This window comes from Macrobrachium rosenbergii, chromosome 48 (assembly GCF_040412425.1).
Source record: "Macrobrachium rosenbergii isolate ZJJX-2024 chromosome 48, ASM4041242v1, whole genome shotgun sequence".
Classification (NCBI taxonomy): domain Eukaryota; kingdom Metazoa; phylum Arthropoda; class Malacostraca; order Decapoda; family Palaemonidae; genus Macrobrachium; species Macrobrachium rosenbergii.
Window position 1 is genome coordinate 39,483,746 of NC_089788.1, and position 12,459 is coordinate 39,496,204.

A 12,459-nucleotide genomic window follows, 5' to 3' on the forward strand; every position below is an offset into this window, starting at 1 on the left:
GTTTGCATTATTGCATTATGATATGGTTTTGAGAAACCAGACAAATCATAATACCATATTTTTAATTTCTCAGTATTCTATTATTTTGTTTATAACATCAGTTGTCAGTATATTTTAGCATGATTACTTCCAACATACCTTTAAGGTATGATTTTATTGGGATTGTCCCTTTACTTTTCTCTGATCTCTTGAGAAAGCATTGAATAGGGATACCCATTCTTTAGATTTGGTTGTATATCATGGTATTAATGTTTTTTCCATTGCAATATAGCTAACTCATAATGGATCAGAAAGGTAGACAAATATTTTTAACGAACTTAAGATTGTGAATTCCCTCCCACCCATAGCACGAAAGGTAGACAAAAGTAGTAAGGCTGTTTGTTACCCTTGGCTTCAGTTGATTTCACTTGAATTTGGAACTGTTACATACTTGCATTGAAAGTACTTATTCACAGCATACCCATACAACTGTAAAGTTAGACAGGTTGTATCTCTGCTCCACACAATATTGAACTGAGACATTATTGTCATGGTGCTCTTAGGTTACCATTTTCCATGTCCAAGCCATCTCTATCTTTTCATCTTGAGCTCATCTACATATGGAAATTCTGTAATTTCCCTATGATATAATTTCTTACTCTGACCTGCCATCTGACTCCTAAAGTGGTACTTCGACTTAACTGACCACAGCTTCTGTGTATTGGATGCGTCTTAGTCTGGCAAAATAAAAATAGTATTTTGTGGTCTTGCTTTTGCGAGTTGTCGTGTTTTTTTCTCCTGTGTTAACCTGTATGGGCTGGACTGAAATGTGCATTAAAATTACTCTGAGAATGGGCAAAGTTTAATGTCAGCCAATTAAAGAAAAAATACATTAATGGAAAGAGGCAGATATCCAAATGCACATGGTATAAGGAAAAAAAAATGATCTACCTTCCATAGGAAGTTAAAAGTGAAAATTTCCAACCCCGTGCAGTGCCTCTTTTCCAAGACTCATGAAGATATGCTAATTTTAGCGAGTTATACATGCTCTTTCTAATAATTTGTTGTATTTTGCTTTTCAAAATTACAATTACAGCTTACGTAACGTCATAACGGACAAGAACTATCATCAGTAGTAATCCACGAGTACAGTATCTTTATGGTCTGTTATTTCTGAGATGTGCTGAGATGGGGAGATTTATTACCTTTTAGTGAGTTATACATGTTCTTTCTGATATTTTTTTTGTACTTTATTTTGCAAAATTACAATTACAGTTGACATACTACTACAGTATTGTAAAAGATGAGAACTAAAACCAGCAACAGTCCCTGAGTATATTTATGGACAAATATATTTGAGATATACTGAGACCGAGACAAGGGGATGTAGTGCCCTGCTCTGTCAAATCTCGTGGGAGACTTCTTTCTCATATTACCAGCTGTGCTGTAAATACTACCATCAGTCATTATGGCCCGTTCAGGTGATTTGAACATTTTCCTGCAAATTTTGTTCAAACTGCTTGTACAAAATATAAAATCTCACCTGAACTGGACAGGATTACACCCCAAAAGCTATTATTATGCTTCACATGATCATGACTGGATACAAGGGGTTAAAAGTTTGAACTTTAAAAATATGTATTTTCAAAGTAATTTTTGTGTTAGTTTAGTTCATGATCATTCTTAGAGAAGTTACCCATATAGTTCCTTTAGGGGCTCCATAAGACAGACCAATAAAAAAATATCTCTCTTAGCTTTTATATGCCAGAAATAGTGCCCTTTGGCACACTGTAAACTATAATAGGACTCAAGTCAAGAAGGCTTTTCATATTGTTTACCTCTACCACCCTGGGGATCACTATTCACCCATCTTTCACAGGTGTGGCATGTGCATAGGTTAGCCAAGCCCCTGTGATTGTACAAACACTCATTTGCTAATTCCAAGACTTTCCATTTTTAGTGGTAGTCTTATGCTTCCTACAAAATTCCCCCTTAGTTCTTGCTAAAGTATGACATTTTTTCTGACGGGGGTGTACCCCTGGGCAAAGAGCCATTGTTAGGCTAATGGAGTGTGTATTCTCACTTATCTGTAGTTTTTAGTTCCTTTCTAAGTTACAGTGAATTAGAAGTTTTACCAATACACAATTCATTAGTCCAGTGATGTATTGTTCTTGGTATTCCTTCTTGCACATTAGAATTATGATGTTGACTTGCAGTTTCCCCCATGTTTCTTTCTAATCCAAGCTTTTTTTTTCTCTTGACTCGTATGCTAAATTTCAAAATACAGCTAAATATTATTAAGAGATTTGTAATGCAAGGGAAACCCCTGCCCCTCACCCCTCCAGTTAAATGTAATGATGTTGGTTTTTCAGTATAATACTTCCCTTCGATCTGTTGATTGCGTTAACTTACTTTACATTGGTATTCGTCTGCCTTGAGGGCATTACATTACCAATCCTTACATTTGTTAACCCCTAGTTAAGCAAATCTCATATGGCTTGTTTCATAGTGGGATGTAGAAGATACTTTCCTGTATTGTTTGATTCTGTTAACTACTGTCATTGAATTTTACCATGATAGATTGGTTTTACCATTTGAGCAGTGATTGAATAAGTAATATCTTTGAAACTAATTGAGTTTTATAAACTAATACTGTAATTAGTTTAAAAGTAAGAGAAGTGCTGCTTTTCCTGTAACTTACTTATTTTACAATGTAATGGTACTTAATCATTTAAAACATGATACCACCTGGTATAGTTTGTAAATGTGTTTGTATCAATTTAGATTTGCTAGGCAAGTGGTAATCATAAAATACCTTAGCCTACATGTATTGTCTCATTATTACAACACGTCTGTTTTACTAAGTATAAGTCGTTAACCCTTAAACGCCAAGCCTCTGTTTACAAAACCGTTTCTGTATGCCGGCGGCGTTCGGGAGTGAGCGCCGAAGCGGAAAAAAAGTATTTTTTCAAAAAATCACAGCACGCTTAGTTTTTATTATTAAGAGTTCATTTTTGGCTACTTTTTTTTTTGTCATTGCCTGAAGTTTAGTATGCAACCATCAGAAATGAAAAAAATATCATTATCATATATAAATACTGGAATATATGACAGCGCAAAAAAAAATTTCATATATAATTGTATACAAATCGCGCTGTGAGCAAAACGGTTAAAGCTAATGAGTTATCTTTTTTCGTTGTATTGTACACTAAGTTGCGATGATTTTGGTATATAACAAGTTGTAAAATGATCAAAGCAACACAGAGAAAATATTATCACAAAATGATGCATGAATTCATAAAGCGTGGACGTAAAAAAATTTTTTTTTCAAAAATTCACCATAAATCGAAATATTGTGCTAGAGACTTCCCATATGTTGCAAAATGAAGGTATTTGATTGACTATTACTAGACTGTAAGTGTTTTAGCTTACAGTTGCGTTTTTCGGTTGAGTTAAAGTTGACCGAAGTTCGAATTTTTTTCTGTATATCGTGATTTCTATGAAAATATTTCAAAACTGATAAAAGCTACAACCATGAGTTATTTTTTGTTGTATTGTACATGATATTGCACACATTTTCATGTATAACACTTTATGTAACGCCTAATATAAAACGGTGCAAAAATTACGACAAGGTGACTCAAGAAATGCTGAGATTTTCAGCAGTTAGCACGCGAGGACATAAGGAAAACGTTTTTTTAAAAAATTCACCATAAATCGAAATATTGTGCTAGAGACTTCCCGTTTGTTGCAAAATGAAGGTAAATGATTGAATGTTACTAGAATGTAAGAGTGTTGGCTTACAATTGTGTTTTTCGACCATTTCGGTCGAGTCAAAGTTGACCGAGGGTTGAAATTTTGTCACATATCGTGATTTATATGAAAATATTTCAAAACTGATAAAAGCTACAACCATGAGTTATTTTTTGTTGTATTCTACATGAAATTGCACACATTTTCATGTATAACACTTTATGTAACACCTAATATAAAATGGTGCGAAAATTACGACAAGGTGACTCAAGAAATGCTGAGATTTTCAGCAGAGTTACCACGCACAGAGGGAAGGAAATAGTTTTTTTCAAAAATTCACCATAAATCAAGTATTGTGCTAGAGACTTCCCGTTTGTTGCAAAATGAAGGTAAATGATTGAATATCACTAGAATGTTAGATTTTTGCTTACCAAAAAAGACCTAAATATATTATATATATATATATATATATATATATATATATATATATATATATATATATATATATATATATATATATATATATATATTTATATATATGAATGTCTTTTTCCTGTAATACTACAGTGTAATATGAATATAAGGAGGCCCATAAAACACTATTTAAACGTTGAAACCATATATTTGGGCACTAGCTTCTGTGCCCCTGTTCACTGGTAGAATATGGACAGGTGGAAAGTTACAATGGTATATATACAAAAACATGAAGGTGTGGCCCTAGGCCTCCGATGTTATGGAGGTGGCGTTTCTTAAGAACACTGGGCTGACTAAGATGAGGCGGTTGAGGTTATTCCGGGGTATGGCCCTTCGGTTGAAGGCATTGAAATACCTGTCCAATGCCAAGAAACTATCACGGGGCATAATGCTGAGCACATTGGGCGTACTTACAAAAAAATTCCGCCTCCAATATTGCCTGACGTCGGCAGCAGGCATCATTCCCAAAAAAATGTGGAGCTCCAAAAAATGCGCTATATCCGTGAGGTTGCAGCCCTGCCAGCGATACGACAACGTCGTCTGCAGTTCCTTATGGCAGTATCGAGCGTAATCCGCCGTCTCTGCAACGAGGTATTCCAGCAGTTCCCACATCAGGAAGAGCTGAATGAACCCCGGTGCAGTGAGAGGCACAGGGACAGTCAATCCAGGTGCTGCCGTGAATGGGTGCATGTTAGGTGGGGTGGGGTCCTCCAATCACCCCTCATCACTTTCGGACAAACGGCCTTCACCCAAGCTGCCGCGACGTTGCGACCTCCTACAGGCCCGTGCGCGCGCGGGCATGACTTCGCACTCCCACCCTCCCCACTGGCCCATCTCCCTCACTTTCACCATCACTTTGTCTCGTCCCCACCAGCCACAATGGGTGCCTCCTCCTCCTCCTCCTCAGACTCTCCCTCATATGCACTGAAACTACTAAACTCCAGTTCACTTTCCTGTTGTGGCTCCCGTACGGACATTGGGGGCAAATACTCGTCATCACTGACATCGGGCGTGATGTCCTCATCACTAGATGACCAACTGCCATCAAAATGAGGACTTTCCATCTGCTCTCGATCCAGCTCCAACAAGTACTCATCAATGTCCTTTTGTTGGAGGCCTCCCAAATGCTTACGGATGCCCCTCAGGACACCCTGATGCTTCCTAGGGGTTGTAAAAGGCATGGGATGTGGTCCTTGGTCCCCTTCAGCCACACGTGGCCGCACAACACGGCGTTGAAAAGCTGGGTCACCTTGGGTGCTTGGTCCCTCTCCAGCATCCCAATCTAAAACTCGCCTCACACACTCACTACCGACAGGCAATATGCGCCTTTCACGGTCCTGATGACGTTGGGACATCTCTGCAAACGTCCTGTTGCGTCACAAATACGCTAACACTCGCAAAAGTTCTGCAAAACACGAACGCGTCAAGAAATCGCTCTCCGACGATGCGCCGCTGATGCTTTGTAGTGCGATAAGAAAGAAATCGGCGCATGCATGGCTGGGTGACGCTTGTAAACAAAACAACAGCATGATCTGTGAACTCCCAGCATCCTTCAAGGCGCGATTTAAAACCTTTCGCAAACTAGGTCTATAATTATTTTTCCGCGAACATTTAAAAAAACATTTTGTAGTCAACGTACCGTACGTCCACTTGGCACCCGACAGACAATTTTAGTCGATGATCGGTACATCCAGTCGGTGTTTAAGGGTTAAGCTTATCTCTTAACCAAACTAGTCCTTCCATCTTGATGTGCATGCTGCTTAATTGATGGATGTATGCAGTTGATAATTTACTGTTTCTCACAATTTTTTTCCTCACTTCAGGGCTGCTATTAATATTTAGCAAGACCTAAAGTTCACTTGCTGAGTTGTAGACTGCAGAATTTACTTTCTGCCTGTGGGGATGACTCATACCACCTGCCATAAACATAGCTGTTGTAGCATAAAGATTGCTATGGATGGTTGCTGGACAGGTGCCAGATATGCAATATGCCCTTGGCAGTGAGCCTTAATTGTGAAGAGCTCGGTTTAAACCAGTCCTTTGGGTTCAAGGATTTGGTAGGAGTGCAGGGAGAATAGAATACATCTTCTGGCAGAAACCTGGCTGAGAGAGTTCCCCCTTCCTGAGCAGATTCAATGTTGTGGCAAATAGGCCAAGACACTGGAATTCTAGATCTCCCTGTATGACTCATCCAAATGCAATGAAGTCATTGCTGTATTGGGAAGAGATGCTCCAAATAATGGGGAAGAAGTAGAACATGCTACTGAGTTGTTTGTACTAAGCCAAGAAGCCCAGGGTTGCTGCCTTTTTATTTGTACAAGGAGGAGCCCCAGGAAAGAAATCTGTTATCTTCCATGCAACAATCTGATATCTAAGAGGATCCCAACAGGCCCCTCCCTTTCTTTCCTTGAAATTCTTGTTCCTCTTTGGATCATAATCCTTCACCCAAAACTCTCAGTCTTTGTCTTTCATTATTCAGCTGAAAATCCTAAACCAAGAGAGTTGTAAAAGGAATCAGTCTGCAAAGAGAAAAGTACTGCAGTAGGAGAAGGCGATAAATAAATAAATGTGAGGGATAAAAAGTGAAACTGATACACCTGAATTGAGGAGATAGCAGAAAGCAGGAATGAATTTGCTCCTCACTTAAACAATTGGAGGTCAGAATATTCCACAACTGCACAAGGTAAACTATTCCATGTTTTAGTTGTAGCCAAGATAAAACTCCAAGCAAACGAGTAATATTAAACCTGATACTTGGAAACAACACTGTGTGCAGCAGCATCCTGCCTACTGCTGTGAGCAAAAACAGCTAGGTCAGGTAAAGAGTGCAGAGGATTGTTGTTGTGGTGCATTTTAGGCAACAAATGTAATGAACTCACTTTATGTCTGTGCCACAAGTCAACAGTGAGAATTGGTTAAATAAACTTGAATGATGACATAACACTATCCAAGGGTTTGAGATAAGCGTCAGCACCCCAAACAAGGAAGACGAAGAAAAGATTTGAAACATTTAGACATAATAGCTTTATCATGAAACACCCAAAAGCATTTCTGCAAGATACCAACATTTTGGGAAACTGAGGAAGCAACATTATGTGTATGCTTCTCAAAAGTCATTTTCTTATCAAAGTTACACCTAAAATTTTAGAGTCACTGACATTTACAATCATAACATTTTAATAAAAATCAGGGTGCAAAGGCAGAAGTGTTCTGGATGGAAATAACTGTCATACTTGGTGTCGTAGAAGGGTTAAGCTTCATGCCCCAAAGCTTGCTCCACTCATTAACACTTGCCAGATCTCTGTTCAAGGGTTCTGCAACCACAGACCTAAAGTGTAGAAACAACAGATAGATGAGTAGCATCATCATCATCATGTGGAATCAGTTTGTTTTCAAGACCTTGCCAAATATCAGTAGTTTAAATAATAAATTGCCAAGGTTCACCAATACTGCCTTGAGGAACACCTGAAATTACATTACTAAAGGTACTGTACTGGCCATCAACACAGACCCTTTGGGTTCTGGGCTATTGAAAATTCATTTAGAATACTAATAAAAAATCTGTCAATTCCCAGTAATATAAGCTTGTGAGTATTTCAAGATTCATAAAGTCAAGGGCTGCACTAAAATCTAAACCAACCATGCATGCCTCTAGACCCTCATCAAGAGAACTGTAAGACAGTAGATATTGACAAGAGTGCATCAAAGTACCAAGATCTTTATGAAACCCAAACCGTAATTCTGGTAGCAGGTTATTATCTTAATGCAGCAGTGTTTCCTTCCCTCTAAACAGAAGGAAAATTTGAAGTTCAACTAAATTTCAGAAAATAGTAGTAATCATAGGAGCAATGAAATCAGGAGTCTATTTAAAAAGGATGAGAAAGATCCTGTTAAGGTCTATGCTGCTGTAACTGTCAAGCCCAAAAGCAAAGTTTTGACTTCTCTAGATCTAAAGGCCATTGAACACTGCTTAAGCTCTGGAAAGTATGAATGAGGTGACACCAAGGAATTACTGCACTCTTGGTTTATGAAGATTTGAGCCAAAAGTTCTGCCATCTGTGTAGGGTAATATACAGCAGTTCCATCAGCAGGACTTACAGCATTGTTGGCCTATGAAGACTTGAGCTAAAAGTTTTGCCCTCTGTGTAGGACAGTGTACAGTATTTCCATCAGCTCCTGCAAGGGGAGACAAATGATGACTTGAGGGTAGACCACCACTTATGGTCGTCACCACTGGAGAGCAAAGTCTCCTTAACACCCTCATAGACTGCCTGAACTGACTTCTAAGCTCAGTGAAATTATGCCACAAAAAATCTAATCAATTGTTCCTCCATAAATTTTAAGCTTCTTGTTTTTTATGATAGGCAGGCTTGCATGCAACCTTAAACCAAGGCTTATCTTGTAGATAAAATGTGAGGATTTTAGAAGGAACTCTCTTCTCAATAATAGTGTTAAGATGATCATTTAAACACAGTATTTGGACTTCTATAAATATCATTCAAACTTCTATGAATATCTCTACTTGAGCTTAATAAGCTCATGTTGAAAAGCTAATATCAAGAACAACCTGATCCATCTCCACATTAACCTTAATCAAACTATGATAAGAGGAGCCCACCAGCAGACCTACTCCAAAAGATACAATCCATGTAGCATCTGTGAATGGAAGGTCAAGATGGTTTCAAGATTGATGGGTGGCTTCATTTGTTAACTGCTCACAACTGGAAGTAGAGGAAAACCTAAGCAGCAACACTGTGTTTATCTGTGGCAGTCACTGAGCTCATCAAATGTAATTATCCCAGTTAACATTTATATGACTATAACACATATGAAAGTAGGTATTATTTTAATAAATAAAAGGGCAAAATGTATGGAATGAAGAACCTGAAAATAATAAATTAAAACAAATATAACCTGATGTTAGAAAATGGAGTTCATCATACAAAGAGAGCGACATGCACAAGTAATTCTGACACGTCTTTGAATTGGCCATACTCATCTGACTCGTGGACACTTAATGAGCAGCCCACATGGCCTGGCTCCTGAGTGCTCAGAGTGCAAGGAGATAATAACGATCAGACGTGTTGTGTGTGTCCAAAGTATGACCAGCAACGAATGTCAACTTTTGGAAATAAATCCATGAAGGAAATGATGTCAGAATCCTTTGCATTTTCAGTCGTTCCAATTTTGATGCTCATGAGAAGCTGTAATTTAGTTGATAAAATATAAATATAAATAAATGATGAAAATACAAAAACCCTTAGGTCATTTAGTGAATTTTAAAAGCAAAGTTTTAAAATGTTTCTTAAAACTTATTCTGAAATGTATTTTGCTTTTTATTTTATTTTATTTTTTATGTTTTGTTTTTATTTTTTATATATGTATGGAAACGTGAATAAATGTACAATATTTATTGTGTGCATGTGTTCCAGTGTGGAAGCATGTGCCTTTGTGCAAATTTTAGTTAATTTTCATTCATTCTCATCATCACACTGAATGAACTATTTGGTCCCAGAGCTTGGCATCTGGCCTACAGTAGACCTGGTATTTTATTCAGATCTTCAGGCCTTCCCTATGAGAGCTGAAAGTCAGCTCTTTGGTCTGGTTAAACTACTTTAATAATAATAATATTAAACTGAGCTCAGCCATTCAGTGTGATTATCTGTGGCAGTAACTGAGCTGAGTCATTCAGTGTGATGAAACATGCATTGCAGTCTGCTTTATGAACTGTTGTCATTTTGGTTAGCAAGCAGCTCAAAAATAGATTAATTTAAATTTGGGTTCCTATAGCTGGCAAAAAAAAGATTTATTAGTCTTCCATAGACTATAACCTCCTGAGTTTCATAACACCCACTCTTATAGTGGCCTTTGAGACATGGGGAAATCCTCTTTAATATACATCATGTAAAACAAGCATACAAGAATATTTGCAAAGGGAAAAACAGTAGCAGGCACAACATATGTATGCAAAATCAGTATTGAGAAGTTTATGCCCATAAAAAGACAAAATTATCGCTGGAATGGAACTGGTTAACTGGGAGGAGCCGGCACCCAGCAAGAAGAAATACATCACCAGATTTGCCAGACACTGAAGGAAGGACAGTAGTGATGGTTTTAAGAAAGAAATCATGGGTAAAGATAAAGAAAAAGTAATTGCCAAGGATAAAGCAACCTCTAATTAAACCACAGGGCATCCTTGGCTTTCTTCTAGATTGCGTTATACACCATTTGAAAAACAAGAGGAACAGGGAACTGAGAAAAAGTGTACTTGAGTGTACCCCCAGGCAAGGGGAACTCCAATTCAAGACAGTGGAAGACCCTGGTACAAAGGCTATGAAGCCATCCAGGATTGAAGAACAGAGGTTTATTTCAGAGTGTCCTTCTCTCAGAAGATATGCATATCAGGCTGCAGAGCTTCTTCTACACAACAAGAAATGACAAAGTGAAAAAGGAGAGTGTAGGGTGTTCAGTGTTGTCAGGTGTGTGTCAACAGTAAAAGATATGTAACTCTTCTGAGTTGATGTAGGCATAGGAAAAAGATCATGACCAGAGAGGGACTTGGCAGCAGCAGACTGTAATGGCCAGCCTTAGAAGGGACCTCAATTTCTCTAGTTGTATTATCTCAGTGGGCTGCCCCAGCCCAAGTCCAACCTGTCTAGACTGTGAATCCTAATAAGGAAATAACATTTGAAACTTGGTTTAAGTTTATGAAAGTGATGTTACAAAGTATCAAGGAAGTCCTTGATACAGAATTCCACTGCAAGATTCCTGTCAGGAATTCAGGGCAGGTTTAGACGCCGAGTTGGATGTTGTCTCCAAGATATTTTCAGCCCTCAAAAGAGAGACTGGAAAGTCCTTGGATGCCGCCTGCATGGAGACTGGTATTATCGCAGAGAAATTTAAGTTCTGGCAACATGGTAGCAAAAAACATAAAGCCAAGAAGTTAAGTCAGTGTTTGAGAGCCCCTTTAGAATTAGATCTTGGCTTAGAGAGGGCAACCCTTCTGCTTCTGTTAGACCAGCTGGGCTTAATTCTTCAGCCAATTTAGGGACACCAGTATCTGCCCGATACCATTACTGACAACTCTTGGTGTGGTGCCTCAGTATGTAGCCTTTTGCTAGACGGCAGATACATAACCAGCAAAAGGAGGACAGTGATTAAGATGGAATATTTGGCATTTGGATAGCACTGCTTTTCCCAATATGGATTGGCACCTCTTCCCTCCTACAGTAGGAATTTAGAAACTGAAATGAGACTGTCATCCTCCCTGCTGGTGTGGCTATTCCAACTCATTCAGAACAAGTAGAGCATTTCAAATCGTAAGTTTAATCATATAGTCTAAACAGTTTGAAGCATACTAACCTAATCGTAGCCTAAGTCTTAAACTACGACACCCAGGTTACTTCACACATATGCTATTCCAAATTGCACTTAAAACAGTGCATTGTGTTGTGTATATTAATCTAAGACATAAACGATATAAACTTACTTTTAGTTCAAATGGTGCATTCAATATTCCTAGCTTGAATTAGAATGAGATTGGCTTGAGCACAATCTCCACTTCGTAACCCTCATCCAAAGCACACTTCAAGAAATTCTCCTCACATTTAGATATGCATATCTACTAAAGGAAATTTCCCTAAATGAACTTTAGGATGAAAAGGAATACTTAAGTGGACTTCAAGGCACCGACAACTATGGCCACCTTCCCTTTTCTTGAGTCTCAACTAAATAGAACTACACTGCACCAAGGCTGTAACGAGACTGGTCTCATGATTGTCGCCGACAACACCAAATGTTTGACTAACAGCCGGACAAACAACCGATGCCGGTAGTTACGCACTATTACACATATACTTAAAATTAAATACACGAAACAGCCAAAACAACTCTTTTCATTACTAAATACAAACACAACCAAATGTAACATCTTCCTTCTACATAATACGCATTTCCACTTCACATAAATTTAGAAGAATACATAAAACTATACGCAACTTGCGGAAAAGTACAGTCTCTCTTGTCACAGCTTCGACAGTGGCATCCAAAGCCATTGAAGCCACCTTTTCCAGTTTTAATGGAAACCATAGTGCCTCCACAGTCCTGAAGAACGAAAACCCCTCTCCCCTTAGGTAGCCCTAGCCTTTTTCTCATGCACTTTTGAAACTATTTATCATGTGGAGACAAGTTTTCGAAAAAGTTTGCAGGTACTGAAAAGTATGAGTTAGTGGTAGAAATAAGAGTAATTCATTT

At 38.3% G+C, this 12,459-nt stretch overlaps 1 protein-coding gene across 4 annotated transcripts in view; it reads left to right on the top strand.

Annotated features, from left to right (window-relative positions):
* mys (myospheroid) overlaps positions 1-12,459 on the top strand; it is a 233,752-nt gene that overhangs the window by 185,401 nt on the left and 35,892 nt on the right. The window lies entirely within an intron of this gene.